Genomic DNA, 8,641 nt, shown 5'->3' with positions numbered 1-8,641 from the left:
GAAATAATCTCTTGTGTACTTTTAATTCCTAACAAGGACTCATAACTCCCGCAAACCATTTTTTTTCAAGTATTCTGAATTGTAGAGAAATTTTAAGGAGTTCGTAAAGAAAGATCTCAACCGATTCTGTGCCGAATTTTCTAAAATGAGATAAACTGTGCACGCTTCGCTTCTTTTACGAACCTTCGGAAGAAAATCGGTAAAGCAATGAAAATAATGCTGCTATGTGAAGAATTTCTTGCAGAATTTCGTCAGAATCCTATTTTCGCACAGAAACCTCTTCACGAGTACACATAAGTTGAAGTCCTTGAAGTATCGTAAAAAAATCGCTACAGAAATGAGACACTCCTAAAGATTTTTGTTAAGATTTCGGGAACTTTGGTTTGCAGGGTACTTCGATACATTTATTTGTACCCAATGTACATAACTATGCATGATCCCATAAAGAGTTTATTTACTTGAATAACAAAATAAATAATATAAAAAAAACTTTTTAATATACAACGCTTTTATAAATGGACTAAAAAGTAGAAAATATTATTTCTCAGTCCCATAGAATTTGTTTTGATAACTTTTGATTTTGAAATTTTAGCAAAAGTCATTATAACCAATTTATGAGATTGAAAATGAAATGCGGGGGGCGCATGCAATACAAAGCATTCGATTTAATTGACAATAGTCAAACTACATAACGTAGACCTAAAATTTCTACAGCGAAAGTAGAACTTTGAAATCGATTTTAAGCGGTCGTTATTCATATACCCACATATACATACATATATTACTTTTCATATCAATTCAAGTGTATTACATGCGCCCCACGCTTTTCATTTTCAATTTCATAGATTGTTTATAATGACTTTTGCTAAAATTTCAAAATCAAAAGTTATCAAAACAAATTCTATGGGACTGAGAAATATTATTTTCTACTTTTTAGTCCATTTATAAAAGCGTTGTATATTAAAAAGTTTTTTTTATATTATTTATTTTCTACTTTTTAGTCCTGTCTGAATAAAATTTTGCAATAGATATTAAAATAATTCAACGATATTAATAGAAAGGTGCACACACATGCATTTACATATGTACATACAATCGAGCACCAATTAATTTTATTTAAAGAAATGGCGTGTCGTCTATTTCCGCTGTAGCAAACGTAGTACATAGGGCGACATCTAGATGTCATCTACATCGCCCTATTCACTACAGATGTCGCCCTATGCACTATGCTTTTTTATAGGAACTTTTCAAAGCAAAGCTTTATGGTGTCGGACACACAACATTGAAAGTTTCTGGATCCACAACATTGAAAGTTTCTGGACACACAACATTGCATGTTGATAAAAGCGTTGTAATGTAATAAAGAAGGACAATTCCTTTCATTTTGTGGTCGATCTGCAGCTTCCATTTTTAAAGGTATTACTTTGACTATCAAATTTTTTTTGGAAATACCTCAACGAGCTATTAAACAATGTCTGACGTTTACCAGCAATATATATATATACTTATATATATACCTTGTTTACACCGACACATAAAGCGCTTTGACCCAGTATGCTGTGTTTCAAAACGGATGCATAAACTAAATTTCAAAGCGCGTGGAAATTGAAAGGTGTATTGACTTGAATGTGTTTTCAAATGTTTTTTTTTCTCACATCAGTTAGAAAACAAGTATAAACGCATTATTCATTTGACGTGAAGGGAAGATAAGCTGGTTTTCTTTAAGCAGCCCGTTTTAAATTTGAACTAATGTGATAATAAATTCGAATTCTATGTTGGTCAACCTAGGGATGCAAATTTTGGGGAGTAACATCGATTCATCGATGTTTCGATGCATCGGAAAAATTAGTATCGATGCTAAAATACATCTCCAGAAAAACATCGATATATACATCAATGGTTTCCGATGTTTCAAAAGTTGTTAGGTTGTAGTAACATTAAAAGGAAAGTTAAATACTTTTCAGTTCAAACTCTCTGTAATTCAATAAGAAAAATACTTACATATTGATATATTTCCCTGTACTTACATATTTACCACTCCTTTACCCTTCCTATAAATAGAATAGAAAGTTCGATGAGCCTAAAGCAGTGTCCGCCAAAAAGAGAAAAGTCTTAAAATGAGAATGTATTAGTTATGAAATAAAAAATGAGAATGTGGTATGTTTTTTTATTGTGCGTTTTTTTAGATCTAAACAACATAGAAACATATAATGAAAGTTAACGGCCCTGAGAAAGGAAAAAGTTGGTAAAATTTTGTATGTATTGTACAAAATTATTATTATTTTTTTATAATTTAAGTGTGGATTTCTGAGCAAAAAAGATAAAGTGCTTCGAGCACTCTGAATATTAAAAGAAAATTTCGTTGATTTCAAGTAGAAATAAAATGAAAATATATATATCTAATATAAATTTATTTTAAAATTAGGTAAAACTTGACATTTAAGAACAGTTTAAAATAACGACTAAACCAAAAAAATACATAATTCACAAAGTTCTTTTAATATGAAGAAAAAGCACGACTTGGTACCATATGGGCAAATCTAAAAAATAGGTACACTTTCGAACAAAAAATTTAAATTTTTAAATTTGTGAGCACACCTATGTTTTATATATAATTTTATTCGTAATCTCTTAATAAATCTATTAATATAAGTGTAATTCATATTCATCAAGTGCTTCAAAAGTTAGACGAGGAATAAGCATGAAATAGAAAACAAAAGAATAAGCTGGGTTGAAATTACGCTGTTCAAGTTGTAAACTTTGAGGAAAGATTTTGAAAGTTGAACTCACTTAATTGAGATGTTCTAAATTCAATGGCATGCCCTGTTTTACCAGATTGGCTCCGGTTTTCGAGATAACGGTACTTGAAAATTTGATTAAATTGTAACTATTTTATAAATAACTCCCTCAATTTTGAAGTTATTTTACTAAAATTTTGCACATAACAGTTTTTTAATATTACCCTAATTATTTCTTAAAATTATCGAAATAGGTTAACATTAACATATAGCTCCAATACAACTGATTACTCAGATATGTGTTTTTGCGCAATAACTCTAACTTCATATCTGAATAATAAATTGTATGCGTGCTATATGTTAAATTGAACCTATACTAAATTTTAACCTGTTTAATTGAAGGAGTTATAACGCAAAACAACGTCTCAGATCAATCAGTTGTATGGGAGCTATATGTTTTTGTGAACCGATTTCGATGATTTTATGGAATAGTTAAGGTAATATTAAAAAACGGTTATGTGCAAAATTTTAGTAAAATATCTTCAAAACCCAGGGACTTTTTTATAAAATAGTTAAAATTTAAGGAAAGTTTCAAGTACCGCTATCTCGAAAAGTGGAGCCAATAGGGTAAAACTTAGGACGCCATTGAATTCAGAAGGCTCTAATTAAGTAAGAGCAACTATCAGAACATTTGTCGAAAAAAAGTTGCTTTGATACCACTCTCGAAATATTCTGACTAAAAGCAGTAGCATCATTAAGAGTAGTAAATCAGGGTTTTTACACACTTCTAGAGATAAATTTTTTGAAGCATTTTACAGGTATATGTAATTTTATAAGGACTAGCAGTTATAGAAAGATTTAGATCGTTTCGACGTGTTTTCCAAATGTGGCTTTAATTAAAGTGTTTTTGGAATAAAAATTACGCTCAAGATCGCAGAATATTTTATCTTTAAAAGTTGGTTTATTCTGAAAGCACAGCTCTTGCTCAGGTATGAAATTATTCGTAATTGTTTGTAGTATACAATACATACTTAAAAAGTTCTTAAACTTAAATGCTTCAAAAACTATACGCGATAAACCGAAAATTTTGAAAATTGTGAAATGTGGAATTACAGACTTTGAGTTACTTGCTATTTCGTTATTTTTTAATGCACACTTTTCTTACCTACTACATTTGAAGTGTACACATAAGTACTAATTGCATATACAATTTCAAATCAGTATATGGTGTGCTTCAAAAATTTTGGCATAATTAATTTTTCACCTCTTAAAAATTACATAAAAAATTCACTTGTTTTCATTATTATTTTTTATTTAAACACCTATAATTCAAAAGTTATGCGGCAAGTTGATCCAAATTTTTTTTGAGGCTTCAAGTATACGTCAATGAATTATATCCAAAAGCAACCAGCTTGATATAGTTTCCAACAGTGAAAATAAAGCTAAAAAACACCAGGTTACCTGTTTTTTTAGATTTGCCCATATACATACCTATTTCTAGGGGTGTATGTACGAAAAATTGTGTTATAAAATTTTTGAATGAATATTCATTCATTCTGCTCAGTGTACCTACTTAATTCAACAATAATGCGTCATCAACCTGCTTCGCCTATGGTTTGCATGCAACTAAATAAAATTTGTTGCTCTTCTACTCTTTCTGTTGACGTTCGGATTGTGTACGTGTAAGAAGCCGATTGTGTACATGTGAAAGGCCGAATATAGTTCGTTTCCCAGGAAAGTGTTTGGCGGGCACTGGCCTAAAGTTCCAGGGCCCAATTTCGTTGAAATTTCAACGGGACCCCGGTCCTTTTTTAATGACTAACTAAGCATTTTTAATATCGAATAATAAGAGTAAGCTCGGAATTTCTGAATGGTCCTCAAAAGAATAAGTAATAAAATTAATGGCCAGTCAAAAAAATTTAGGGGCATAAGTCGATGTTAAAACATCGCTGAAACTAGCATCGATGTATCGTCAATTTAGCGATTTTAGGAAATTGTAAACATCGATGGCAAACATCGAATTTTGAACCGATATTATCGATGTTTCAAAAATATCGATGCATCGTTTGCATCCCTAGGTCAACCGCGTAAATTAATTATTAAAGAAATGTCGTATAAAAATAGCAGATGTTGTTTACTTTTGAATACGGCTTCATCGAGCGCGCTACAAGGACAGAGGTATAAATACTTGAAAGAAATATATGTTGAATTAAATCGGTTTTTTTGTTAATGCGGTTATTGCGTGGGTATCAACAAGGTAATAATTTAAAAATTCCCAACTCAAACTCACGCCCACATTCTCGTTTTCAATCTCAAACGACAACAATCGTGACCGCAAAACTAGTAGAAAACTTGCGACCCGCTATCGGAATTTGGTTTATATACACAAGCATAACCACTAGGAAAACATGAAACACCTCCACCTCTACATATACTACCTATATATACATACATATATTATGGACGTACATATTTCCCCTCTTCTTAAACATTGCAGTTCTAATCAGTGAATTTGGACTTAGAAAATTAGAACCAATTTCGCCATTTCTATAAATTTTGAACGTATGAGTTTGATCACCTGGTAAAAGATCTCAGATGGTCGGTTCCGTGTTACCAGATCGACCCAGGGCTCCTGGGTAAGAACCATCACCTTTTTTTTGTTTTAATATATCTCACTGATATACCAGCCGATTGTAATGATGCTTATGCTATAACGAAAGAACTGCCTGTAGGTACGCATGTTTTACCATGCGCTTTCAAAATTATTTGTATTTAGAAACTCTGTAGCTGCATTATTTGCGATTTGAGATTTGGGATGATACAGGGTGAATAGAAGTGGAATAGATGGGCTTTTTTGTGAAGTGGAATGAAGGGTATGTAAGAAGTTTACTACGAGGTTGTCCTGTTCTCATTGTAGGGCGGAAGTAGGACCAATTTTGCAATTAGCCTTCTGATTTCTCCCTTAGCTGTTTCGATGTCGACTACTCTTACTCGGTTGTCGGAACCTGGGTGTAGATTGACTATTCTCCAAAATCTCCATTCGTTTGGTGGCAGGTTTTCATCTTTAACGACGACAAGGTCCCCTAACTGTAAGTTGGTTTGTGGATGTTTCCAATTGATGCGTTTCTGCATTTCGGTGGGGTATTCCATTTTCCATCTCCTACAGAATGTCTGGTGTAGGGCCTTCAGTTTCTACCATCGATTTACGATTATGGCAGGACTTTCATTTACATCGATTTCGGGTGGGGCAAGAAGATGCCCGCCGACTAGGAAATTACCTGGGGTAAGAGGCTCCAGGTCAGACGGTTCGTTTGAAGAGGGGCAAATCTTGCGAAAGCGGCTAGAAAGGATGCGGAGCTAAGGTCGCTGGTAGCTTCAAGGTGAATGCCTTCGTCGAGAAGCAGACGAAAAGACAAACGTAGCCTTTTGACATGCGACATGCTCTGCCCCGGTAGGACTTGATGTCGAACGGGCCGGCGAAATCCACTCCCGTGCTTGTGAATACACGGGAAAAGTTTGTGCGTTCCTTGGGAAGGATTCCCATAAGTTGAGTTTGCGACCGTTTCTTGTGGATCGTGCAGACCTTGCAGTTATGTACGACGGGCCGTATTAAGTTTTTCACCCTGGGAATCCAATACTGCGATCGGATGAGTCGCAACATCAGCTGGTTTTCTCCGTGCATGGAAATTTTATGGATAAACTGGACAAAGAGACTGGACAACCTACAACCATACGGAAGAATAATAGGATGACGTTCAAGATGCGCTCAGACGACCACCAGCCCTCAGAATCTCATCTTTGTCGATGAACGGGTTAAGAGGCAGGATTTCACTTTTTCCGTCGATGGATTTTCCAGAATTTAACCTTATATATTCTTCGCTGTAATATTGTTTTTGACAACTTGTTATTAAGCGTTGGGTCGTTGTTTTAATTTCGTTGGACGAAATTGAACGAGACTCCGCTTTAAAAGAAGATTTTGTTTTGGGATTGATTCTTTGATAAAACCTCATAATATAAGATGTAACTGACAAATCAGAAAATCGGTCGAGAATGTCGTTAAAGTCATTTACTTTTGTTGTTGAATAAACATGCACCCTTTTTCCTTCAATGGTTGTGTCATAGTTCGATTCTTTTGCTGGCCATCTCGAATACTCTTCTTGTAACCAAGAAGGACCCTGCCACCACAAGGAGTTGTTGACTATATATCACTAGCCGAGAGTCCTCTACTGGCTAGATCCGCTGTGTTTGAGACGGAATCCACGTGGCGCCAATTTTGTATTTACGGGGGACACTCTTGTTTTTGCCATGAGTAAATTGATAGATTTTCTCCTTTGTCTTTATCCTTAGGAAAACCATTGCTGCAAACGCTTTTTCCGATGCATCACTGAAACCGTGAATTTCCACGTCGTCTGTAGGAAAAAAGTGAACCCACCTGGGTATGCGAATATTATTAATTTCTGTATAATCCCTCATAAAGGTTTGCCAGCGGTCTAAAATTGGTGGGGACACGCTCTCGTCCCAATCTGTTCCTTCAAGCCAAATGCTCTGCATGATAATTTTGGCGACGTTTATAACTGGCGCGAGCCAACCAAGTGGATCAAACAGTTTGGCGATAGCTGACAGTATTGCCCTTTTTGTTATAGCGTCGCGATTCTCTATAGGTTTTGCAGTAAAGTAGAAATAGTCTGAGTGAGCATTCCACTTGATTCCTAGAGCTTTTACCGTGCTGGTATCATCAAACTCTAGAAAGTATTCTCTCAGAAGATCTTGCTTTGGTATTCCTTGTAGGATTTCACTGCAGTTTGCAGTCCATTTCCGTAATGGAAAGCCCCCCAGTTTAGCGCTTGGGTAATTTCGTCTCGAGCTCTTATCGCAGAGTCGATGCTATGTCCACCGGCCAGTACGTCGTCGACGTACATACATTTCCTCAAAATGTTAGATGCTAGTGGATAAGAGCTCATCACATCATCCGAGAGTTGATGTAATGTCCTTATGGCGAGATAAGGAGCATAGTTAATTCCGAAGGTTACTGTAAAAGGAAGGAAGGTTCGTAAAAACTAAAAGGCTCCTTTGGCCTGTTGCGGAAAGCGCTTCGTTGATATTTTGTTTGGCTATCCTTTACCCAAATTTGCCGATACATTTTTTCAATGTCACTGTTGAAGACATACTTGTACAATCTCGGCTTTTAGTATTGGACCTGGGAGTAGAACATCGTTTAAACTCACGCCGTTAGCAGTAGGGCATGAGGCGTTGAACACCACTCGGACCATAGTTGTGGTACTATCTTCCTTCAAGTCAGCGTGATGCGGTAAAAAATAACAATCTGTTGCGTTTGCCGACACGTTGTTTACTTTCGACATATGTCCTAACGCTTCGTATTCCGTTAAAACGCGGTTATATTCTGTTTCAAGAACAGGTTTTTTCGCTAGTCGTGCCTCGCTCCGGTAGAACTGCGAACACGCACTCTTCAGCGAAGGCCCTAGGCGCAAAGCTTTTGGAAACTCCTTTTTGAAGGGTAGAGAGACAACGTATTTTCCGTCAACGATTCTCGTAGTTGTTGGCTTGAAGAGCTCTCCGCAATACGTATCATCGTCATTGAGAATTTATTTTCTGGGGATGTCTTCTAATTCCCAAAAGGCGGTCAATTGCTTGTCCAGATTAACTTCATTGTAAAAGGACACTATATTTTTGGCTGAACTCGATGCTTCCGCACAGCCAGTTAAAATCTATCCGAACATGGTTTCTTGGGCGAGAAGCGCATTTAATACGTTATTTTTTATGCCGCCTAAAATTATCTGGGGAAATATGTCTCCTCCGAGAACGAGATCAACTGGTTCATTAGTGAAGAATCTTTTATCCGCCAGGACTAAGTCAGGGAATGCTTGCCGAGTCTTTGCGCTCAT

This window comes from Rhagoletis pomonella, unplaced genomic scaffold (assembly GCF_013731165.1).
Source record: "Rhagoletis pomonella isolate Grant_MI unplaced genomic scaffold, Rhpom_1.0 Rhpom_scaffold_00001, whole genome shotgun sequence".
NCBI classification, from domain to species: Eukaryota; Metazoa; Arthropoda; class Insecta; order Diptera; family Tephritidae; genus Rhagoletis; species Rhagoletis pomonella.
This window is presented reverse-complemented; position numbering follows the sequence as displayed.